Raw genomic sequence first — 26,823 nt, 5'->3', positions numbered from 1 at the left:
AAGCCTGGATGACAGCATATGTCTTAAGGCATGGTTTACTGGATATTATAAACCTACTGTCAAGATCTACTACTCAGAGAAAAAAAAAAGATTTCTTTCAAAATATTAACTGCTCTGTGACAATGTACCTGTTCACTCAAGAACTCTGATGGAGATTTGCAAGGACGGTAGTATTGTTTTCATGCTTGCTAACACAATATCCTTTCTGTAGCCTACGGATCAAGTAATTTCAGCTTTCAAGTCTTATTATTTAAAAAAATAATAGCCTTTTATAAGGCTATAACTACCACAGTCAGTCATTTTTCATGGACCTGGGCCAAATAAATTGAAGATGTTCTGGAAGTTATTCACCATTCTAGGAATCATTAAGAATATTTGTGATTCATGGAAAGAGGTCAAAATATTAACATTAACAGAGTTTGGAAAAAGTTGATTCCATCTCTCATGAATGACTTTGAGGGGTTCAAGACTTCAGTGGAGGAAATAACTGCAGATGTGGTAGAAATAGCAAGATAATTATTATTAAGAGAAGTGGCGCCTGCAGATGTGTCTAAATTGCTACAGTCTCATGATAAAACTAAGGAATGAGGAGTTGTTTTTTATAGATTAGCAAGGAAGTGGTTTCTTGAGATGGAATCTGTTTCTGGTGACAATGCTGTGAACTTTGTTGAAATGAAAACAAAGGATTTAGAATATTACATAAACTTGGTTGATAAAGCATCAAGATTTGAAAGAACTCCAATTCTGAAAGAAGTTCTACTGTGTGTTAAATGATATCAAATAGCAACCCATGCTACAGATAAATTTTCTGTGAAATAAAAAGTCCCTCAGTGAGGCAAACTTCACTGTTGTCTTATTTTAAAAAACTGCCACAGCCATCCCAGCCTTTAGCAACCACCACCTTGATCAGTCATCCATATCCATCAACATTAAGGCAAGATGCTCCATTGGCAAAAAAATTTATTTGCTGAAAGTTCAGATACCCAATAACATTTATTGGTAATAAAACATTTTTAAATTAAATGTATATACATTATCTTAGAGACTATGCTATTGCACACTTAATAAACTATCTTATAATGTAAACATAAAATTTATATGCAGTGAAAAATAAATAAAAAATGTGTGACTCACTTTACTGCCATATTTGCTTTTTTACAGTGGCCTGGAACCAAAAGGTAATATCACCAAGATATGCCTGCATCTTGGTTCTGTTTTCTTGTTGCTTATTCTAAAATGTGGCCCAATTTTGCTGACCAATGTTTTCACCTAGTATGTCAAAACATTTCATTGCATCAAAGAGACAATTACTTTTCCACTGACTCATTCAATATTTTATCTAAATCAAAGTAGACTTTCACCTGATCAGAGTAGAAGTATGGAAGAACATGCTTGAAAAGGCTAGCAACCCTAATTATCTTACTCCATCTTGTATCTGTTAATGAACAAATAATAGACACAAATATACATCATTATCTGTGTATATATACACATATATACACACCTATATGCATGTATTATCTATGTCAATGTATAATCATATAATCTATTCATCTAAAAGTAGGATTATATTCTATTCTTCTGTTCTTTGTGTTCCTTCCTGGTTTTATTAACATTTAATTTTTGGTCACTAAAAATGTTCACTGTTCCATGCTGAAATAAAACCAGACATGATTTTTGCTTAGTAATTTCACATCATTTATGGTTACATATTGTACCATTTCCACTGTATTCTCAGTATTAAAGCAGTCTTTAGAAGTGGCAACAGTGTAATTTTTGAATATCCATTTAATTACACATATAAGCCTTAATATATTTTAACCTCAATGAAAAAAAAATCCATTTGAATAAACACAATAGTTATGTTATCTGAGAAGCGAAGGATTCAAATGTTCTTCAAAAAATAAAAACATGTGAAGAGAACCTTTTTTCTTTAGTTTGTCCTTTTCGCTCTAATATCTACCTGATAAGTTTCCTAAAGCTAAGGCAATCTTTAACTCTGTATTTTTTTAAGCTACAATTCTGATTTCTTTGTATTTTCTGAAAACTTGAATTCTTCATTTTTGTAAAGAATAAGCCCTTAAAATTCCCAACTTTCTAATCTGCAAACCAAAGGAATGAGAACTCTTCTGGAACAGCCAGAGAAATTACTTCATACATTTAAACTTCAATAGAAAATAAAGAAGACAACAGATAACATGTTCCTTTTGGTGCCTGACAGATATTCAACTGGATAATTTCAAAGTGTGCAACTATAAATAAACAATTCACACTCAATATGATTTTTATTAGATATCAAAGTATACATAGGTGCAGAAAAAAACATAAATATGCCACAGAGGTTTCTGAAACCATGTGCTTTCTCTCTGGCTCCAAGGGTCTGAATTTTTCCAAGTCTGTGTTGTTACATAAATGGTTTTTAGGCTTAGTTACATATTTCTTTTGGTCGTTTTTAAGAGTGAAAGTTACAATAACTGATATTTATTGTGTGCTTATTTAGCCATGTATTGTGGTAAGTGCTCTATATGTATTATTTTATTTAATCTTTACAAATTCATGTAGAGGGTACAAATATCTTTCCCATAGATCCTGTTTTCAGGAAAAAGATTCCGGGTGATGGAAGATGTAGACATACAAACGATTCTGTAAATGTCTTTTCTGTTTGTTTGTTTGTTTGTTTTTGAGACAGAGTCTCGCTCTGTCGCCAGACTGGAGTGCAATGGCACGATCTCGACTCACTGCAACCTCCTCCTTCCGTGTTCAAGCGATTCCCTTGCCTCAGCGTCCTGAGTAGCTGGGACTACAGTCATGCGCCACCATGCCTGGCTAAGTTTCGTAATTTTTTAGTAGAGACCGGGTTTCACCATGTTGGCCAGGATGGTCTCGATCTCCTGACCTTGTGATCCACCCGCCTCGGACTCCCAAAGTGCTGGGATTACAGGCGTGAGCCACTGCTTTTTGTCTCTGTAAATATCTTTTCTTACAAAATATTATTTCCAGATCCCAGGTATCAAAGCATAACTTTCACAACTTAGAATTACCAAAATACAAATATAAAATGTATGTTTCCCAAAGATTTGTTAACTCATTAATGATTGAACCAGTAAGAGAGTAAAGTTGTTTCTGAAAGTATTTTGAGGAACTCGGAATTTATAGGTATTTTAAAGTTTAAATATAGAATTGGTTAATATCTGACAGGACAGTAAAAACTATGTTGGAGGTTATCTTTTTAAAATGAATATTCCTTACATCTTTATCAAACAATAAGAAGTGAATGTATAACTTTGAAAGTCTGAACTCTTTACTTAATAGTAAAATTCAAAGAGAAGTACATTCCCCTACATGATTAAATAATCTTTGAGTGAGCTTGATAAATAGTGTTTGCGTACTCTCTCGACCTTATTTTTGTGTTTTTGATAATTTTTCTTTACACAATTATCAGCCCTAACTCTTGGCATCTTGCTTGTGGTTCTGATGTCATTTACAACCCAAAGCTTGCTTATCCTGCAGTCTTTCTATTTAAGCCTTCTTCACTTTCTGATATTCTATAATTCCCCTGCAAAATATAAGTATGGGTTTTTCTTTATCATTTCTCTTTAGAACTTTCAGGGCCCTTTCAAACTGGGACATCTTCTATCAAAAATAATCTGGAAAATGTATATTCATTATTACTTTGAATATTTACTACTCTTTATTTTTATTTCTTATGTTTTTGAAATAAATATATTATCTAAATATTAGCACTTTGGTTTCTAATCTCCCTATTCGTTAGCTTATCTTTTAATCTTTTACATTTTTAAAATTACTTCTTTTTTTCTTTTTTTTCTGAGACGGAGTCTCGCTCTGTCGCCCAGGCTGGAGTGCAGTGGCCGGATCTCAGCTCACTGCAAGCTCCGCCTCCCGGGTTTACGCCATTCTCCTGCCTCAGCCTCCCGAGTAGCTGGGACTACAGGCGCCCGTCACCTTGCCCGGCTAGTTTTTTGTATTTTTTTTAGTAGAGACGTGGTTTCACTGTGTTAGCCAGGATGGTCTCGATCTCCTGACCTCGTGATCCTCCCGTCTCGGCCTCCCAAAGTGCTGGAATTACAGGCTTGAGCCACCGCACCTGGCCTAAAATTATTTATTTCTCTGAGAAGTTTTCTTGAGCTGATCTTCCCATTTGCTAATACATTTCTCATCTCTAGCCATATAAGTTAATTCTACCTATTTTATTTATCTATTTTTATGGTATATTATATTTATTTAGTATTTTTTCCTACTCTTGCTGCATTTTTATATTATCTTCCCATTTCTTTTTTAGTTTATTATTTGGCTAGTTTTAAATCTTGATGAATACGTTTTAATAACTCTACTTCTGACAAAACCAGTAGTGTCTTTCTTTCTCGTGTCTTGTTATTTGTGTCTAGGAGTTTATTTTCCCTTAGGAATAAAAACAACTGTCAATGCCTGCGGAAAGTCAAAATCAAGTGTTAACTCCAATACACTAAAGGAATTTTTGGGGGAAAGGTGGATGGATGAGCCCCAGAGGGGAAAACCCCAGTTATCAATAAGCCATTTAATAATGACTGACCCCATTAAACAAATCCTTTAAGTAAATGGTTTCACCCTTTGACTCCCAAGAAGAATTAGCTTTAGAATCAAAGATCTCTGCAATAGATACTAATCCACCAATCAGGGAGTTTGAAGGAGAAGGTATAGGAAAGTAACTGTCCAAATTTATTCCCCATTTTATCAGCTCCCCATAAGCACAGGATTTCTGTGTTGTTCTGATTTTGTTCTTGAAGATACCTGTATCAGAGCTCTGAATAGGCACAGGTGAGGACAGGAATCTTTTGTTTTAATATAGTTTCAGGAGAGAAACAGAAGTAGAGCTCCCATAGATCCTTTCTCTTTTTTATGGGCTGACTTCTGCCCAAAGCCACCCCTCACTCTTACCAGTTCAAACTTCTGCTATTGCAAAATTTTCTGTATTTCCTGTTGTTTTGATTTGCTTTGTATTTTTACTTTTATGGTTAACTGTCATATTAAATTTAAAATAATACTTTTTTATTCCAAATATACTAGTTTTAATATGAAATACACAGGATAAAGTAAAAAAAATACGGTTTAAGTACAAAAATTCATTATAGAGTTTCTATGAAACAAAACATAGTTCTTTTAATGGAGTTGTTCTACAATCTACACATATTTCTTTGCATTATTTTAAATGAATTGCATGGGGGAAAAGGAAAGCCTAAATATCTTTCTATCTTGACTTTTTGGATAGTGGCTATAACCGAATTATCATTTGAAAATACTCTTATTTTGCAAGGTCAGGAAATGTAGCAAAAATCTTTAACATTAATTTAGAACCAGTTGAAAGGCAGCAAAATCTAGGCCTTTCATCTATTCTTGAATGATTTCTTATTCAAACTCAGCTGGAGTTCTCAGAGCAGAATGTTCTGCTTTCTTGGATCTTTAGTCAAGGAAACCTTTAACTCACTCTATTTCATAATAAATCCAGGTAGAGACAGTTATGACAAAATACATGACGGTGTGCCCTACTTGAATAGTGGATGCCTTTCAATTCTGCAATAATGTATGTTCTCCATTCATTGATTTATTTCAAGTAAAAACATGTAAAACAATATATCTCCTGAATTAATTTTAAATATATTTAAGCTATTCTAAGCAATTTTAGGTTAAAGAAATGTCTGCTGTTTGTGAAGATTATGGGCAACTGAGTTACATACTTATTGTTACAAAAGAGTCATAGCTCAGCTTTTGTGTATTAATTATTTTGCAAGCTATTATTATGACTGGCCAAAATGAGTGTATGTTCTTTTTTCTTTTTTTCAAGTTGTAAAACATGCACAGCATGTGATTATCTGAAAAACTGATATAAGTACTCAAGACTTTTGTGGAAAGATAATACTGTGTTTTAAAGTTAAGTTTTAATTGTAAGCTCCATGTCTTAGAACATGGAAGAAAGATAAATTAATAACATACTTCTACAGAATTAAATTGGGAAATGAACTGCATTTGGTATGTGAGATGATTACTACTAACTATGGGAAGACTTGGTTATTACCATCCATAGGATCATAGTTACTGTTTATCAGGATGCTACCCTCTAGAGCTACTAGTTCATTGGAAGTACTGATGTAAATTTTTGATCTTTTTATAACAGCACTAGATGTGTCTCTTATATCAACTCTGGCAGGAGCAAAAAAATTTCCAAAAAAAAGATGTGAATGAAAATGGTTTGATCCACAGGTACTTCAAGTACCATTGTTCTTTTGTGTTTCAGGTTATAATGCATGTCCTTAACACAAATCCTATTTTTCACATAATGCAATAACAACAGTGCTGTTATATAGTGATTGGTATTATAAAATGTGCTGTGAGATAAATTCTGTTATTATGAAAATCCTATTAGCAAGTCCCTATGTACTGTACATGCAGGGCAGATTTATTAACATACCCTCTGTAGTCACTTTCCTAAAAACAGTTTTACCAGCTATGAAATACTAAGCAATAATACCATTAATAAATGTATCTAATTGCAGTATATAAAAGTGAAACATTGAATAGCTTGAAATGGTTGCTGTGAATGGTGAGATTATTTCAAGTAGATGTATTGAGTAATGGATAACTATGCTCCCCCTTTTTTATACTGCCACATATCAAGTAATAGATCATTTAAGTGCATAGTCAGACAGTTGGGCTAACGAGAAAAAGTTGGTTCTTTTATAAAAAGCTGTCAGTAGATGGCAATGTGACTGTTTTATAAGGCATTTTTATTCCATATGGAACTAAAAACTTGAGATCATTCACATTTGCTACCTAAATTACTGTAATTTTCCCCCAAAAAAGAGCTCCAAGAGCCCTTTTAAACTATTCTTTAAATAATTGATAGTTACAAATGAAAAGCCAAGCCTAGAATTTCCAAAGTGATCAAAGTTGTTTTAATTTTCCATTGGTCAGGGTTGAATAAAAATAATGTTACAAACTATACCATCAATAACTAGGAATTGCAGAACCTCCATTTCAAACTGAAGTACTTTTAGCAAATCCATATCATACCCTCACTTAAGCACTGCAGCCAGCTATGGCCCAGTGGTGCTGCACTATTAATACAGACCCAGAGGAATGCTGTTGCATTGAGAAAAGTTATTTTGGTATGTTTTCACTGTTTCTTTTATCCTTCCACCCTTCTCCAAATAAATAACCTTTGATGTTTCTAGTGATATGTTATGTAATTATACACTTGCATATATAATAACATATAATATTAAATGTGCCTAAAACTTAAAGCATGCTAGGCAATCTGCATATACTTCAAAGGCCATGGCTTCTGAACTCATTGTAGATTATAAAGACTAAAAAGGAATAATAAATTCTGGAGAGAAATTCTAAGAATTTTGACTAATGGGAAAATTCTGAGAATGAAAAAATATGTTAAAACTCTTGAATAAATTTTCAAAGAATATACTAAGATATTATTCAGTTCTACAGAATTATTTCAATGTATTGAACCTTAAACTTGTGATTCCATTTTGAGTTATGTGAGAAGTTAAGAGAGATACAGTAATTCCCCCTTATGTGTGGTTTTGTTTCCTACTGCTTCAGTTACACATGGCAAACTACAGTCCAAAAATATTAAATGAAAAATTCCAGAAATAAAGAATTCATGCATTTTATTTTGCACACCTTTCTGAGTAGTGTGATGAAATCTCGTGCTGTCCCACTCTGTCTTGCCCAGGGTACGAATCTACCCTTTGTCCAGTGTAGCCACGTGTTCATGCTCCCGGTTCATTTGACACTTAGTAGCCCTTCTGATGATTAGGTCTACTGTGGTGGTATTGCAGTGTTTGTGTCAAGTAACCTATATTTTACTTAATAATGGCCCCAAAGTGCAAGAGTGATGATGCTGGCAATTTGGAGTCCTGAAGAGAACATTTAAAGTGCTTCCTTTAGGTAAAAAAGTTGAAGTTTTTTCTTTTTTTTTCTTTTTTTGAGATGGAGTCTTGCTCTGTTGCCCAGGCTGGAGTGCAGTAGTGCTACTTTGGCTCACTGCAACTTCTGCCTCCCGGGTTCAAGCGATTCTCATGCCTAGCCTCCCAGGTAACTGAGATTACAGATGTGAAACACCATGCCCAGCTAATTTTTGTACTTTTGTTTTTTATAGAGATGGGGTTTCACTATGTTGACCAGGTTCATCTTGCACTCCCGACCTCAGGTGATCTGTCCACCTGGGCCTTCCAAAGTGCTGGGATTACAGGTGTGAGCCACCATGCCCATTCAAAATTTCTTGACTTAATAAAGAAAGAAAGAAGAAAAAATAATCCTGTGCACAGGTTGCTAAGAACCTTGGTAAGAATCTTCTATCTATAAAATTGTGAAGAAAAAAATAAATTTGCTAACTTTGCTGTCACACTTCAGACTGCAAATGTTAAATCAAAGTTCATGATAAGTGATTAAAGATGGAATGGGCATTAAATTTGTGGGGAGAAGACATGAACAGACAACGTGTTCCAAGGTGTTCTTCCAGAAAGCACTGAATGTACACAGACTTCAGCAAACAATTCCCTGAAATGAGTGACACCAACCTAGTTATTGGAAGTAAGGAATGGTTACACAGATTCAGGAAGAAGAAGAGTAAGTACAGTACATTATTTTGACAGAGAGAGAGACCATATCACATAATTTTTATTTTGCTATACTGTAGTAATTGTTCCATTTTATTACTATTGTGGTTAATCACTTATTGTGCCTAATTTATAAATTAAACTTCATCATAGGTTTGTATGTATAGGGAAAAACATATACAGGATTCGGTACTACAGGGGGTTGCAGGCCTCCACTAGGGGGCCTTGGACCCTATCACTTGATAATGGGGATGACTACTGTATTATCAGGAATGAGAGTCTATGAAGGGGCCATGTGGTATAATGAGGAAACATTGTTCAGTTAAGAAATGTAGGTACTAGTCGTAGTTTCATCTATGAAACTTCATTAAATAATCTGTGTTGCCATTTTATTTGTAAAAGAACAAAACTAACTCATAGATATCTAATATTTCTTCAGTTTTCATTAGCAACTGAAGGTCTCATCTCATTTTGATCAGCAAGGTACCTAAAGAAAGATAAATCCTGGGGATCCTATTCAGTTCAGAATCTCTAAGACTTGATTAGATTTCTCCCTAAATGAACTACTAATCAGTTCAAATCTCAGAAAGCAATAATTACAAAGGATGGCTTCTTTTTTTCCCCATAATTCCTTAGCAAAAGTCTTCTTGAATATGGTAAAGGAAAATTTATAAACTGCAAAGGATCTTTGGATCTGTAACAGAATAACTTTGACAGTGTTTAAATTAAGAATAGCACTGAAAGCACATTTGCAAAATTATAACTGAGGAAATGATGTCAGTGAAAGAGATCAGACCTAACTGACCCCATCTTCCATTTAACCTCTAAACTTTCTCTTCATTCCTGGGTATAGACCGAGCTGGCCTTGGGAAGGAATTTCGTTTATAGTTTAAACTCTGAAACAAAACGGGTAATAGCTCTTTCCTGAAAAACCCCTTCTTGCCTAGGGACCAGTCTGCCTTTAATAGGATTAACAAATTAGCTACAAGACTGGATATCTCACGGTTTGGGGGCCATGCAACCTCTGGCTGCAAGAGTCTAGATCTCCCCAAATTCCTCCTAGGAGTAACATCGCTATTGTAAAACCTAAGATCAGGGCCTGAGATATTTTGCAGACCCTGCATTCTGATGCAGCAGATGACACCACTTAGACTGATAATCTGACTCATCTAGTTGTGCGATCCCACCCAGAGCTCATCAAGAACTCACTTCCACCCTCTGTGATTTCATCTTCAACCCCACCAATCAGCACTCCCCACTTTCCGAGCCCATACCCGCCCAATTATCCTTAAAACTCTGGTCCCCAAATGCTCCGGGAGACTGATTTGAGTAATAATAACACTCTCGGTCTTCGGCACAGCAGACTCCGCGCAAGTTACTCTTCCGCCATGGCCCTTCTGTCTTGATGAATCCACTTTTTCTAGGCAGCAGCAAGGTGAACCCCTTGGGCGGTTACAGCATCTCTTGTGGAAATAATGAATACATTTTCAAATGTATTCATTATTTACGTATATTTAAGAATTAAGGGACATAGTAAACTTGCTTTTTAAGTTTGATTTTAATAATTTTTTTAAAAATCAGTACTTCTCTTTTAATGATTTATTTTCAATAAATCTTAGTAGTTTGTATTGTTAGGACAGATACAAACTAAAAATAAGAGGTTTAATTTTTCCTGTTGGAAATGAAAGATTTTTATCTCTTCTTTGTTTTTTCAGATCATCTTAGCTTGAAAAAATGTGTATTTTCTCAGCTCTTTGAAATGCATATAAATCCTTTTGAAGACTACATAGGACTTTTTGGCCTTTTATGACCCAATAATGTCTTTCTCAAGAGCCTGGAAGCAATCTCTTTAACATACAATCATCCAGGAAGATAGCACCCCTATCTGCCAGTTTCTGCAGATGGATAGGAACCTAACTTCCATGGTGATCACCTTGCCCCAAGTTGCAAAACTACCTACTGTCATAAGAAAATGGTGTGTGTATGTGTGTGCGCGCGCGTGTGTGTGTGTGTGTGTATGTTTTCAGATAAAGCTATTTAGCTAACACAGGTAGTCATTTTAATTACCAGGTAAAGTTAGGATGGGTTATGTATGACACATGATGTTTTCAAGTTCTCTTACTTGAGAGCTAGTTATTGTGTATCTTGAAAACATATAGGTAATGGATTGTATCTTCTTGTATATCTATTAATAGTGAGATTTCTGTTTTTATAATCTCCTAGCAGATTGCCTGTGATGCTCATTACATTCTAGTGTAATGTTTACATATACAATGATAAAAAGGTTTTCTTTCTCTATTACCTTTCTGCAGAGGATTTCTGAACCAGGATAAAATTTTGTTTTCAATTCTATTTCCCAACAATATTTAACTAGAATTCAGATTTGCTTTTCTTGCTTTGGATTTTCTTCCTATCGACTCAATTCAGCCTTAACTATTGCCCTGGGCAAGAATCATATTTCTATACTAGTTACCAATTACTATTGATATAGTTGCAACTTATCCTCATGCTGTTTTATTCTTTATTGAAGGTAATTGTACTCTTTATAGTATGACACTTTCTTGAAAATAAAGCAATCAAGTAAAATATAAAGAAATAAGCTAACAGGGGAATGTTAATACTTTTTAAAATAAGGAAGCAAACCCTTCAGATGAATTTTCATGTAAAAAATATGTGAAGTTGTAGATGAGATATTTTAGTTAATATGAATGGCTTTGTTTGCCAATATTTGTGGCTAAACAGGTGTTAAAAAGAAATGTAAAGCAAATATAATACTAGTCAGAATTCTATCATTCCATTTGTGAAGAAAATTAACTAATCATTAAAAGGATTTATGCATATTTCCAATTAAAATAGAACTTTCTCTTCAAGGAAAACATGAGAAGACAGAGACTTTTGGATTTCTTTTGGAAGTAGACATTAAAATAATTAAGATCTATATATTTTAAAGTATCTTTCTTTCAAATACCCTTGAAGTTGTCTTTAATCAGTAGTTTCATTAGACATTTCTCCATCTGCCATCATCACATGCATATGCAAGTGAGAAAACTTGTTCTGTGAAGTGATACTTTAATATTATTTTTAAATCAAGTGTCTAGATGGAAGGTTATACATCTTCAATTTTGCGAGATTTTCTTAAACACTGACTAAAACACAAAAATATATTTTTGCTGTATGAATGACAATATTTCCACCTTGTAAAAACATAAGTTTTTTTTTTTTTACTATATTAAATAGATTTTGAATGACCATAAAACATTCATAATATTTTTCGAAGTTTTATTCTTGCTGTATTTGGGGTATAAATTCTATATGGAGACATGAAAGTTCATTGACTCATGCTTCGTTTTTTAATAGAGTTTCAATATGAATCTTAAAGCGTAGATTTGATTTTTCAAGAAGAGGGAGTTAAAAGAATAGCATCTATAATCTGGGTATTCTTAATATCTGAACTCTACACTAGCTAGGCCTACTAAATGATTAGTGTTGAAGGTTAGATTGCACGTCATTCAAAAGGCAATTTTCTTTGAACTGGCAATAATATCATAGACTGGCCTAAGACCTCAAAGTCATAAGTTATTATCAATCTGTCTTCAGAAGAGATGTTATCTTACAAAAAATCTCTGAAGTTAAAGGAAAAGAATCAACTTGCATGAAACATATTTTAACTCTCTTGTTTGAGGGACAGTATACAGCAAATTTTCTATACACTTATTGTTTCTGGACAATTCCATGATGAATCAATTGTGAAACTCATTACATTTCGAAGATTGACATTTAAACTCCGATTGAGACCAAGTATATTCTCTGCATGCAATCAGACTTCATTGATGTCTATGCTATTCTAAGTATTATGCCAGGTACTATTCAGATGCTAAATAAAAGACTGTCAGGTTATACCATCGAAAATAAAAGCTTCTTGACTTCTGAATATATTTATTCTGATTTACTTACTTAGATTTTTAGATGTAGCTTTCATATCATACTGAGGAGTAAATACCTGAAGGCTAAATGGAATTGTAATCCTCCAGAATTGAAAGCATCCTAAGAAACTTTTAGTGGGTTTCTTCCTTCAGTCAAAACTACACTATCTCAGATATGCAAAAATAATTCCAAGAATATTTTTAAAATACGACAATTGTTTTACGGTATAAAAACCCTGAATCTTAAAAAAACTGGCTACACAACCAAAATATTTACTGAAGAAAATATTTTGTCTTAGATGAGTAGAGTTTTCTGACAGCTTTTTTGATGACATCTAGGACAGTTAATAAGTTATGGCCCTCAAATCTGGCTTTCCTATTTGAATAAGTATTTTTTTCTTATGATTTTACTCATTGGAAGATAAATGTGCTTAAATTAGCTTTAAGAACACATATATGTCAAAATAATATCTTGGTTTCTAATCATGTTCAGGTAAATATACATTGCATTTCTCAGAAAGTCATTTAAGTTTTTAAGCTTGTTTTTTTTTTTTTTTGTGACTTAAAGCGTCTTTTACTAAAAACAAAAACAAAAAAACCTAATATTTGCCTCATTAAGTTTTTTTTTTAAACTAAAATACTCCAGGGCTAAGGTGTATATTTTTAAGTTCTGTAAATTAAGATACACTTTGGCAGCAAACTTTTTTTATTTGTTCACTTAGATCTATTTACTTTGTAACCATTACTTTTAAATTTATCATTGTAATAAGACTTCATATATTTAAAAATTATTCTTACTCTGATTTATACCCAGAACAATAATTAAAATCATCTGTAACATCTTCAACTAGATTTTACGTTCTTATACTCTTACTCTTTGGAGGACAAGTTAGTTTTATACATCATCGACGTGCAATAACTGGAGAAATAATTGTTTATTTCCATCTAACTTACTTCCACATACATTGTGGCAAAATAAAGAGAGAATTGGATTGCTCAAATGAAAAAATTATTAGTATTTTTGTGTGTTGTGAACTCCAAGAACCATTGTGGGGATTATTAATTAGATCCAGTGGTATTTGTTCCTGAGTTTGCAGTGATTTCCACAGTACTCCACAGGGTCAGTTTTTAAACAATTTTGTATATTTAATTGTTTCATTTCATATGTATTTACAGTAACAATCGGTATTTATTAACAATGGCCAGGTCTCTGTTACGCCCAAAATTTACAAATACTTAAACATGGCTGTATCCTTTTTTATGGTTGCATAAAAAGGTCCTCATATACAGGTATTTGTCCTGATAGGAAATAATTGATTAATAATGTACAAGGGGATAGTAGCAGCTGCATGGTAAACAAGGAAGTTCAGGAATAGAGCACTTTAAGTAAGAGAGGAAAACTGTGGTTTGGGAATTTCTGTGTCTAAAATGAGTGTAGATTTTAAAATCTATTCATGTGTTCAAATGTCATAGTATTATTGATATTCATATCTTAACCAGATATGCATTCCACAGGTAATATTTACACTACTATTTCATTATTACTTTCACAATTTATATTATTAGGTTGGTCCAAAAAGTTATTGCAGTTTTAACCAGAAGAATGGCAAAATGCAATTAGTTTTGCACCAACTTCATATTCATTTTAAAGGTCATTGTATCTGGATTATAAGATACTTTTATAACTTCCATTCTGCATTTTGCTAATGCATGCTTATATAAGTGAACAGAAAGCATTCTCTCTTACTGGTCTCTAACTCTAACATATTTTAACTGTAAAATGTGAGAAAATTAGCTAAGACTTTGCACAGAACTAACAAGTACACAATCTATCATCCACCACTCTGAAATCCAAAAAGCATCAAAATCACAAATCTTTTGGAAAACTATTTTTTTTAACATAACCTACCTTTCCCGAATAAATGTATTGCTATTTATAGTGTTTATCTAGCTTAGAGTGTTATGCATACATTTTGCTGCATATATATTAAGGTTTGATTACTATGTGAAGTGCTGATCCTACTGTGAGAATTACACAATACATAATATATGCATCAAATTAACCTTATAAAACTTGACAAATTTAGAATTATTAACACATCTAGCCCCAAGAGTTTTGGATATAGAACTGGGACTTGTGTTATTTAAACCAAGGTGAAATTTTAAAATCCTCTGTTCTGAAGTTGCATATCGTAAATTATTTGTGCACTATCAATTTGCTGTGAAGGTCATATAGGAAAGCAAATATTAAGGCTGAAAGGTACTTAGAACTCATGCACTTCAGTATTGCCTTTTTAACACAAAAACATATGGCCAATAAAACAATTACTTTGCTTGAAATCACGCTGGCAATAAGTGAATGATACAAGGACTGAATCCAACTCTATGTGCTATTATCACCCATTCGAACAAATTCAGGTGAGCACTTGTTTTGTTTTGTTTTGTTTTTGAGACAGAGACTCACTCTGTCACCCAGGATGGAGTGCGGTGGTGCAATCTCAGCTCAATGCAGCCTCTACTTCTTGGTTTCAAGAGATTCTCCTGCCTCAGCCTCCTGAGTAGCTGGGATTACAGGCTCACACCACCACACCCAGATAATTCTTTTTTAATTTCTAACAGAGATGGGGTTTTGCCATGTTGGTCAGGCTGGTCTTGAACTTCTGGCCTCAAGTGATCCACCTGCCTTGGCTCCCAAAGTGTTGGAATTATAGCCTGAGCCACTGTGCCTGGCCTGGTGAGCACTTTTATATGCCAGGCATTTCTATATGGGTGATAGTTGACACTTTAAACTCAGCATACGCTACACTTGATGTGTTTCATCTTCCCCAATTCTTAAACCTTCTCCTCTCATACTCCATTCTGATTACGGGCATCACCACCTTACAGCACTCATTTTTAAAATTTTAGTATTGCTGTGGTCTCTTTTCTTTCTTTGGGCCCTATCCACTCAGTTAATGTGTACACTAAATTCTATCTCCTTGCTTCTTTCCCTCATTTCTTCTCTCTCTTGTTGACATTGCCTCACTTAACATAGGGCTAAGTAGTTTATTGTCTGAATTATCAAAAGAGAGTAAGAGCTGCCTCTAAGCATCCCTACCTACAATCTCTTCATTATCCTCACAGTCATCAACAACTCACATTGACACCTCAGAGAGCAAAATTCTGGCAATGGGTCATCCTGTAATGAATAAGTAGTCATTAAAATTCTACTATATGGAAAGCAACGTGCCAGCTATTTTGAAGCATTCAAAGAAAGGTAAGGCAGAATTTCTCTCCTCGTCAGAATTAGCTTAGCATCACTAAATTAGACCATCTACTTTAACCAGCATTCCAATGAATGAATGAATCAGTCAACAACAACACAAATAGCTCTATAGGATGCATGCCTTGTAAAATTACGTATGTGAAATAAAATTCTCCCATATTACCTGTGGGCTTCTTGAATGAAAATATACCGGATATTCACATGTTTAATTCCCATAAACTAAGTTTACCACAGGAGTCGTTCTCAGAGAAATCGAAATGGCCCAAAAATTTAAAAAATAATTTTAAATATTTGTATAACTAAGGGGTTGTTATCAAAGGGTAGATATCTCTAGTGTTTTGATTTTTGATATATTCTAATGTCCCCAAAACTCTCAATGTAAACAAAGAAAGATGAACAGAAATAAGCTTCCATTGCTAATAATAATTATTACTATTATAAAACATAAAATTTTATCTCAGTAGTGGGCAGGAGAAACTGGGCACACTACATTGCAGTTAGAAAATACTTTCCTTTATGGCTTTTTAAAAAAATACAAAATATAACAAGTGATGGTGAAAGTGTAGATAAAAGGGAACCCTATACACCATTGGTGAGAATGTACATTGGTGCGGCCACAATGGAATACAGTATGGAGGTCTGTAAATAAATTTAAAGTAGAACTACCATGTGACCCAGCAATCCATCTGCTGAATATATACAAAAGGATATTAAATCAGCACCTTGTAAAGACATCTGAACTCCCACATTCATTGCAACATTATTCGCAACAGCCGAGATAAGGAAACAAACTAAGTGCCCATTAAGGAATAAATGGATAAAAAAAAGGTTATATAAATAATAGAATCTTATTCTGCCTTAAAAGAAGGAAATTCTGCCATTTTTGACAGCATGTATGGACCTAGAAGACATTTTTATAAGTGAAATAAGCCAGACACAAAGGCAAGAATGAAAGAAAAAAATGCTACATGATCTCGCTTACATGTGGAATTAAAAAAAAAAAAAAAAAAAAAAGAGAAAGATTGAATACATAGAAGCAAAGAGTAAAATAGTGGTTGGGGGGTGGTGAAAGGCAGAGGGAAATAGGAAGACACAGATAAAAAGGCATAAAGTTGTAGTTACGGTGGCGAACATGTCTAGAGACCCATTGTACAATATGAGGATCATAGTTAATATATACTACTGTGTGCTGGTAATTTGGTAACAGTAGATTATAGGTCCTTTTGCTGTAAAAAATGTAACTATACGAGATGATTAATGTATTAATTTGCCTGACTGTAGTAATCACTTCATTACATATGTGTATGTTAAGAATATCAAAAGATGATGTTATACACCTTAAATTATACAATACAGAAAGAATTTTTAAAATATGAGTTGTCATAGTCCTCTTCCTGAGAATTACATTTTTCCTTTAGAAATGTGTGTACACATGCACATGTGTTTACTTGCTTTGTGTTAAGTCCCAGTTAACTTACAGTAAAAAAGAATGAGCCCACATATCTACGTTTTTGGCAGAGAAAATTCAGAGAGCTAGACTTGAAGGGCTTAAGTTGAATAACTTAGAATAAACTGCAGCATATACATTCATGCCTAAGGGTGAGCTTGAACAGCAACAATGCTAAGTGTTTCTTTAAAGACAGGTAAAGATTCAATGCTAAGGAATTTTGAAGAAGGAGGCAGTATTTCCATAGATGGCGTAGCTAAAGACATTACAAATGGCTAGGAATTAATGTATACATAAGTGCGTCTGCTTTAAAGGCCTACTTTTTTCCCTTTCAGTTCTTCCCCAAGAAAGTCATATTAATAGCCACTAATACAAACATTATGTTCATTAGCGTAAAACATTGCCATTCCATGTTTTATTTCTCTTTTGGTAGCTCAACAATTCAATAAGTCTGATGAAGTCACACAGTCTTTGGGTTTTTACATTTTGGGGAATAAATGAGCAGTGACACTCTGCAAAGATTGAGACAATAAGAAAGATAAGATTACATAACAGAAAGAAAAGTCATACCTGGGAATGCCTACTTATTTCTCTTGTCCTACGGAGGAAGCTCAGAGTCTACACTTTTAATGAATACTGTGCAATATAGCATTATGATGACTACTGCATTGAGAATAACAGTAGTATCTATTTCATTGTTATTGCAAAGTTACATTCAATTAACAAAAGTACATTCCTTAGAACATTTCTAGCATATAGTAAATATTACAACACTAATTATCATTTTAAGTTACAATAATAACATCATTTTCTAATGAGGATTAGATATAATTTAATGATGCCTGAAAATTACTTAGCACATTACAAGTGCTTTCTTCTTTTTCTCTTTCTTCTTCTCCTCCTCCTCCTCCCCTTTTTCTTCCACGTCTTCCTCCTCTGCCTCCATCTCTTTCTCCTTATCTTTCTTTTTCTCCTTCTTCCTTTATCAGATATAAATCAACGTTTAAAAGAGGGAATTAAAATTGGTCCCTTTATGTGAATATAGGAAGATTTAGTCTTCACTTGTATCTAAAGTGTCTGTCTTCCAGTACTGTGGCCTCATAGTGCCCTTGATCCATATTCTTTGATTGATGAGAGAGTCAGAGGGATTAAGCACCACCTATACATTAAAGTATATCACAAATTGAAAGAAAAATAAATTATTTTACAGTTTTATATGCACAAGACATTGTGGAGGCACATTTTATGCTATGATCAAGTTCAGTTATTCTAGTATGATGTGTCCCTTACTTACAACTCTAGCAACCAAGTGAAATAGAAGGGAGATGTGTTTAGTTTAATGCAAATCTACTGTACACTATGAGCATTACTACTACATTTAAACAATTTCACTAAATTGTGTACTATTGTAATTGTAAATATTATATGTCTTGCTAAAGTTGAAAGAAAAAATGTCTAAGCCTGAAGAGATTAAATAACTTTTCCCTAAGATCTAGAATCAGACAGTACCAAGGAAAATTAAATAAGATGGGAGAGCAAGTTAAAAGTATCTGCAGGGAAAAATATTTTTCTTAGTGTGTCTTTAATTTTTTTGGAATAAGGTCAGGTAAAATATTTTCCTTTAATATATGTGTAACTGAACAGCTTAGCAGCTTAGCCTCAAACTGCATTTTCAAGCTTTTTTTTTTCTTTCCACTTTCCACCTGCCCCCAACCCAGTTTCAAGATGTAGCTCTCAGATAAACCTTATAACCCCAAAATGTTTTCTTTCCCTTTCCTTTTCCACTTTATGCTCCCATGACTTATGCACATTTATTTACCTAGATACTTTTTAAGCACACGCCATACTCATTTATATAGTCATATATTTCCTTAGAAGCTTCAAGGGTCAGATCTTGATATGGACCAGACACCGCCGAATTCTCTCTCCAACAAAAGATTACTTCAATGCGGGAACCAACTCCCAGCTGAAGATTGACTACAAGATTGGCTATGATTGGCTGGGCACCGTGACTCACTCTTGTGATCCCAGCACTTTGGGAGGTTGAGGTAGGTGGATCACCTGAAGCCAGGAGTTCGAGACCTGCCTGGCCAATATGGTGAAACCCTCTCTCTACTAAATACAAAAAATTAGGCGAGCGTGGTGGTTTATGCCTGTAATCCCAGCTACTCGGGAGGCTGAGGCCGGAGAATCGCTTGAACCCGGGAAGCGGAGGTTGCAGTGAGCCGAGATCACGCCACTGCACTCCAGCCTGGGTGATGAGCAAAACTCTGTCTCAACAACAACAACAAAAAATAAAAATAAAATTGATTATAATTAATTTATAACCTGGTAGGACCCATGATGGTGCCAGCCCTTTCACCAGAGGGAACAATAACTCAGGATGAACCATCTGAGCAAATCACATCACCTGGCACCTCCTAGCACCGCCCCCCGACCCTTTCTCTAAAAATCTCTGCATTCCCTCTACAAATTGAAGAATGGAATTGTTTTCTGCTCTTCCCCTTGCTGGCACAAATAAAAAGTCTTGCTCTCTTTCTTTTATCACATATATTATTATTTTGGCTTCTTTCTAAAAGTGGTGAGCAGCCAGACTCTTTTGCTGGTTACATACAGATTTTCATTTTGGAGTTTCAGGCTCATTCAAAACTACAGAAATTTACAAGTAATGAAGAGAGAGAAAATCCATAAATATTTTGATAATTAAAGTTTTATGAAATAAACTCAAGAAAGATGTAATTTTAGACCTTCCAAGCTAACTTAACAAATTCAATATATTATACTTTTTTGGCTCTCAAGCAAACTGTTATAAATAGAGTAAGAGGTCAAATAAAAGTATTGTTAAAAAATCTTTTTCCCCTTCTTGCGTCCCCTACCTTGATTAATGTCACTACCATCTACCTAGGCAATGGGGACCAGAAATATGAAAGCTCTTTTCATTTCTCTTATCATAAGCATCTTGCAAAATGCCTTTTTGAAATAGGTACTCAATAATATTTTTGAAATGAATGAGCAAATGAATGAATTAATAGAAAGCCACTGAGAATTTACTGTTTTAATTAAATTCTCAGTGGCTTCTTCTCTAAAAACTAGAGAAGAAGAGTCTATCACTTTTTAAAATTGCCCTAAAAATTTGGGAATAAAAAGATCCCCAAGAAGATATTCTTCAATTGAGTAACTACATCAGGTAATCTATATAAACCAATGAATACTGTCTATACTGCATTCTAAGCTCCCTTCTCCTTCTCTTTTTAATGCTTCACTCAGCAAAGTATTATGATACTGAGATGAATGTAATGACATTTTGTGACATATTGGCAATAAAAATGCATTCTCTGTTGAAGCGACACTATACAAGAGCAGTTTAGAGGAAGAGGTACAGACATTTCCAACAAGAAAAACAAATATAGCATATGACAGTGAGAATATTTGTAACCTTACATAGGGTAAGAATATAGTTTTTCTATTCTGTATTCCTTTCTTCCTTGTACTAGAACTACACTTATTAAATTATGTAAGTCTTCATATAACTCTTTGAAAGCAAAATCTTAAGTATTTTAACAAAATCCATTCAGCTACAATCAACTCTTCTATTTTATTGTTTAATTAGAAGGTACTTCTGGCACATTTAATCCAAAGCTCTCATTAAGTACTAGCAATAAAAATTTTAATGCCAATCATGTAGAAACTATGTGAATTTGACAAATTCTTTTAAACTATCACATAAACATATTAAAAACACAATTTCATGACCAAGAAATTTAAATAAGATGAAGCAATTTTTACTTATGTAAACAAATAGAGAAACTACATTAAAAATTAACCACCACCCAAATCATTATTGTTAACAACGTACTTCGCTTACACATGAAAGAAAAGATTACTTATTCTTTTTTCCATACCAAGTGTGTATTATTCATAGAAATAATTTGTTCCTGTCACTTAAAACCCTCAATCAAGTTTTACAATATTTTCTTTACCTAAAATTTAATTTAAATTGATAAAAATGGTGTATCTAAAAAGAAAAACATGGTTAGCAGTAGAATTCAAATTTTAATAAATTCTTTTGGCTCTTATTTAGAAATATCATGGAATAAAATAATTTATGTCAAATAAGCAATAACTTCCCACATGTACATAGTTTATCAATTACATTTGTGGCCCAATAATCCAATCTTGAGTCACTTTGCTAATATATGTATATAATTTAAGGAATTTAAATTATTTCCGTAGTTGCCATTTCAATATCTGTTACTTTCATGAGTTACGAGATGATTTATTCGCAAGAATAAAAAATGATTACTCATGGTATGTTATTATATTGTTGTCCTACTTTTAAGCCATTAACTTATATTCTTTTGAAAACTTTCAGCATCCATAAAATAATTCAGATTTAAATGAAAAGATTTTCTATAGATGGAGCACCTCTGTTTTCAAAAGTTGCCATCTTCAGACTTGATACTACATTTCCACTCTCTAACAACACACTGTTTTAAGTAGAAAAGCAAATGAAAGCTATTATTTTTAATAATTTAGATTGACTCTATTTGGGAGTTATTGCTTATAATCCAATAAAATGCTTTGAGATCATTTTAACACTTAGTTTTAAAAGCTATTTTAAAATGCATAACTCCCCGCTTCCCTGATATTTGGCTTGCAAAACATAGAGGCAATGGAGTAAAATTTTGATAAATAAGATGAAAATCAAATTCTAGTTTGTTGTGTAAGAAAAGCATATGTTGAGATTTGGTTTGAGAATTTGGATAATTTCAAATAGTGACTAACATTAAACGTGGAACTGTGGTTTGTATCTATAACCATCAGTGCCAACTCTTGTATAAAAAAAATTTCAAAGCATATATTCTGTTTTTAAGTAACTTGGTTCATTGTATTCTAAAAATGAAGAAATGCAATCACAATTTCCCAAGATCTAGGAATAGTTTAGGTGCTGGGGACATTACTTCCTCAAAATCATTACCTAATGTGATCATCTATTTACTATATCATATTCAAACATGTAAAAATAAAAATAAAGATCAATCCTAATAAAAAAAACCCGTGCATTATGTTTCTCATAGAAATACAAGTGACTATGGAATCAGCACTGTGGAATTCATGCTACTATTTATTATTATTTCCACAAAATTTTGAGCTCTGTACCCGAATTCCTAATACAGTGGAGAAACAGAAATTTCAGGTAGTTTCAGTTTTCCCAGGAACATATCACCTGGCTGCTATTTGGTTTTACTGTAATCTACAACTAAGGTTTTCGTGTTGATTTTTCCATTATCCTTATTTTGGCTTTCTAATCCTCTCACATAATTAGCATCAAAGATTGGTGAAAAATTGTTGATGACATCTTGTCAAGAAATATTGTGAACTGCTTCTAAGGTTTTTATGGTTTTATGTCTTATGCCTTAAGTCTTTAATCCATCTTGAGTTAAATTTTTGCATAAGGTATAAGGAAGGGGTTCAGTTTCAGTTTTCTGCATATAGCTAGCCAGTTTTCCCAACACCATTTATTAAATAAGGAATATTTTCCCCACTGCTTGTTTTTGTCAGGTTTGTCAAAGATCAGATGGCTGTAGATGTGTGGCATTATTTCTGAGGCCTCTGTTCTGTTTCATTGATCTATATATCTGTTTTGGTACCAGTATCATGCTGTTTTGGTTACTGTAGCCTTGTAGTATAGTTTGAAGTCAGGTAGTGTGATGCCTCCAGCTTTGTTCTTTTGACTTAGAATTGTCTTGGCAATGTGGGCTCTTTTTGGTTCCGTATGAAATTTAAAGTAGTTTTTTCTAATTCTGTGAAGAAACTCAGTGGTAGCTTGATGGTAATAGCATTGAATACATAAATTACTTTAGGCAGTATGGCCATTTTCATGTTATTGATTCTTCCCATCATGAACATGGAATGTTTTTCCATTTGTTTGTGTCTTTTCTTATTTCCTTGAGCTGTGGTTTGTAATTCTCCTTGAAGAGGTCTTCACATCCCTTGTAAGTTGTATTCCTAGGTATCTTATTCTCTTTGTAGCAATTGTGAATGGGAGTTTACTCATGATTTGGCTCTCTGTTTGTCTATTACTGTTGTATAGGAATGCTTGTGATTTTTGCACATTGATTTTGTATCCTCAGACTTTGCTGAAGTTGCTTATCAGCCTAAGGAGATTATGGGCTGAGATGATGGGGTTTTATAAATATACAGTCATATCATCTTCAAACAGAGATACTTTGACTTCCTCTTTTCCTAATTGAATACACTTTATTTCTTTCTCTTGTATGATTGTTCTGACCAGAACATTCAATACTATGTTGAATAGGAGTGGTGAGAGAGAATATTCTTGTCTTGTATCAGTTTTCCAAGGGAATGAGTCCAGCTTTTGCCCATTCAGTATGATATTGGCTGTGGGTTTGTCATAAATAGCTCTTGTTATTTTGAGATACATTCCATCAATACCTAGTTTACTGAATTTTTTTAGCATGAAACGCTATTGAATTTTATTGAAGGCCTTTTCTGCATCTATTGAGATAATTATGTGGTTTTTGTCATTGGCCCTGTTTATGTGATGGATTACGTTTATTGATTTGCGTATGTTGAACCAGCCTTGAATCCCAAAGATGAAGCCAATATGATTGTGGTGGATAAGCCTTTTAATGCGCTGCTGGATTCTGTTTGCCAGTATTTTATTGAGGATTTTTGCAGTGATGTTAATCAGGGATATTGGCCTGAAATTTTCTTTCTTTATTGTGTCTCTGCCAGGTTTTGGTATCAGGATAATGCTGGCCTAAAAAAATGAATTAGGGAGGAGTCTCTCTTTTTCTATTGTTTTGAATAGCTTCAAAAGGAATGGTACCAGCTCCTCTTTGTACCTTTGGTAGAATTTGGCTGTGACTCCATCTGGTCCTGGGCTTTTTTTGGTTGGTAAGCTATTAATTACTGCCTCAATTTCAGAATTTGTTATTGGTCTATTCAGGGATTTGACATCTTCCTGGTTTAGTCTTGGGAGGGTGCATGTGTCCAGGAATTTATCCATTTCTTCTAGATTGCCTAGTTTATTTGTGAAGAAGTGTTTATAGTATTCTCTGTTGCTAGTTTGTATTTCTGTGGGATGAGTGGTGATATCCCCTTTATTATTTATTATTGTGTCTATTTGATTCTTCTCTCTTTTATTCCTTATTATTCTGGCTAGCAGTCTATCTATCTATTTTGTTAATCTTAAAAAAAAGAAAAAAAACCGGTTCCTGGATTCATTGATTTTTTGAAGGGCTTTTCGTCTCTTTACCTCCTTCAGTTCTGTTCTGTTCTTAGTTATATTTTCTCTTCTGCTGTCTTTTGAATTTGTTTGCTCTTGCTTCTCTAGTTCTTTTAATTGTGATTTTAGGGTGTCAACTTTAGATTTTTCCTGCTTTCTCATGGGGTATTTAGTGCTATAAAGTTCCCTCTAAGCACTGCTTTAGCTGTATCCCAGAGATTCTTTTACATCATATCTTTGTTCTCATTGGTTTCAAAGAACTTATTTATTTCTGCCTTAATTTTATTATTTACCCAGTAGTCATTCAGGAGCAGGTTGTTCATATTCCCTGTAGTTGGGCGGTTTTGAGTGAGTTTCTTACTCCTGAGTTCTATTTGATTGCACTGTGGTCTGAGAGACTGTTCATTATGATTTCCATTCATTTGCATTTGCTGAGGAGTGTTTTACTTCCTATTATGTGGTTGATTTTAGAAAAAGTGCTATGTGGTGCTGAGAAGAATGTATATTATGTTGTTTTGTGGTGGAGAGTTCTGTGGATATCTATTAGGTCTGCTTGGTCCAGAGCTGAGTTGAAGTCCTGAATATCCTTGTTAACTTTCTTTCTCTTTGATCTGTCTAATATTGGCAGTGGGGTGTTAAGCTCTCCCACTATTATTGTGTGGGACTCCAAGTCTCTTTGTAGGTCTCTAAGAACTTGCTTTATAAACCTGGGTGCTCCTGTATTGGGTGCATATACATTTGGCATAGTTAGCTCTTCTTGTTACATTGATCCCTATAACATTATGTGATGCCCTTCTTTGTCTTTTTTAGATCTTTGTTGGTTTAAAGTCTGTTTTATAAGAGACTAACATGGCAACCTTTTTTTTTTTTTTGCTTTGTATTTGCTTGGTAAATATTCCTGCATTCCTTTATTTTGAGCCTATGTGTGTCTTTGCACATGAGATGGATCTCCTCAATACAGCACACAGATGGGTCATGAGTCTTTATCCAATTTGCCAGTCTGGGTCTTTTAACTGGGGCATTTAGTCCATTTGCACTTAAGGTTGATACTGTTTTGTGTGAATTTGATCCTGTCATTATGATGCTAGCTGGTTATTTTGCCCATTAGTTGATGCAGTTTCTTCATAGTGTCCATGGTCTTTACATATTGATATGTTTTTACAGTGGCTGGTACTAGTTTTTCCTTTTCATATTTAGTGCTTCCTTCAGGAGCTCTTGTAAAGCAGTCCTGGTGGTGACAAAATCCCTCAGCATTTGCTTGTCTGTAAAGGACTTTATTTCCCCTTTGCTTATGAAGTGTAGTTTGGCTGGACATGAAATTCTGGGTTGAAAATTTTTTTCTTTAAGCATGTTGAGTATTGGCCCCCACTCTCTTCTGGCTTGTAAGGTTTCTGCAGAGAGATCCGCTATTAGTCTGATGGACTTCCCTTTGTGAATAACCCAACCTTTCTCTCTGGCTGCCCTTAACATACTTTTCTTCAACGCTGGTGCATCTGACAATTATGTGTCTTTGAGTTGATCTTCTTGAAGAGTATCTTTGTGGTGTTCTCTGTATTTCCTGAATTTGAGTGTTGGCCTGCTTTGCTAAGTTGGGGATGTTCTCCTGGATAATATCCTAAAGTGTGTTCTCCAATTTGGTTCCATTCTCCCTGTCACTTTTAGGTACACCAGTCAAATGTAGGTTTGGTCTTTACACATAGTCTCATATTTCTTGGGAGAGTGTTCGCTCCTTTTCATTCTTTTTTCTCTAATCTTGTCTTCACATTGTATTTCATTAAGTTGATCTTCAATCTTGGATATCCTTTCCTCTGCTTGATCGATTTGACTATTGATACTTGTGTGTGTGTCACGAAGTTCTTGTGTTGTGTTTTTCAGCTCCATCAAGTCATTTATGTTCTTCTTTAAACTGGTTATTCTAGTTAGCAGTTCCTGTAACTTTTATCAATGCTCAGCTCTTTGCTTCCTTTCCTTAGGTTAGAACATGCTCCTTTAGCTTGGAGGAGTTTGTTATTATCCACCTTCTGAAGCCTACTTCTGGCAATTCATGAAACTCATTCTCCATCCATTTTTGTTCCCTTGTTGGTGAGGAGTTGTGATCCTTTGGAGGAGAAAAGGCATTCTGGTTTTTGGAATTTTCAGCATTTTTTGTTGACTTTTCCTCATCTTTTTGGATTTATCTACTTTTGGTCTTTGATGTTGGTGAAGTCCAGACAGAGTTTTTGCATGGGTGTCTTTTTTGTTGATGTTGATGCTATTGCTTTCTGTTTGTTAATTTTCTTTCTAACAGTTAGGCCCCTCTTCTGCAG

The 26,823-nt window shown here is 34.0% G+C and overlaps 1 long non-coding RNA gene across 2 annotated transcripts in view; it reads left to right on the top strand.

Moving 5' to 3' along the window:
- Nucleotides 1–8,240: 8,240 nt before the first annotated feature.
- The window catches only part of LOC103884632, a 40,703-nt gene continuing 22,120 nt past the window's right edge, over nt 8,241–26,823 (top strand). The window contains exons 1-4 of one of the 2 annotated variants that reach the window (XR_647307.4): nt 8,241–10,065; nt 15,677–15,809; nt 19,141–19,313; nt 19,601–21,205. This is a non-coding gene — a long non-coding RNA (uncharacterized LOC103884632). Of the gene's footprint in view, nt 10,066–15,676; nt 15,810–19,140; nt 19,314–19,600; nt 21,206–26,823 lie in introns of those variants that run through there. The other variant, XR_001902621.3, reaches the window with a different exon arrangement.

This window comes from Papio anubis, chromosome 3 (assembly GCF_008728515.1).
Source record: "Papio anubis isolate 15944 chromosome 3, Panubis1.0, whole genome shotgun sequence".
Taxonomy (NCBI): domain Eukaryota; kingdom Metazoa; phylum Chordata; class Mammalia; order Primates; family Cercopithecidae; genus Papio; species Papio anubis.
This window is presented reverse-complemented; position numbering and strand designations above follow the sequence as displayed.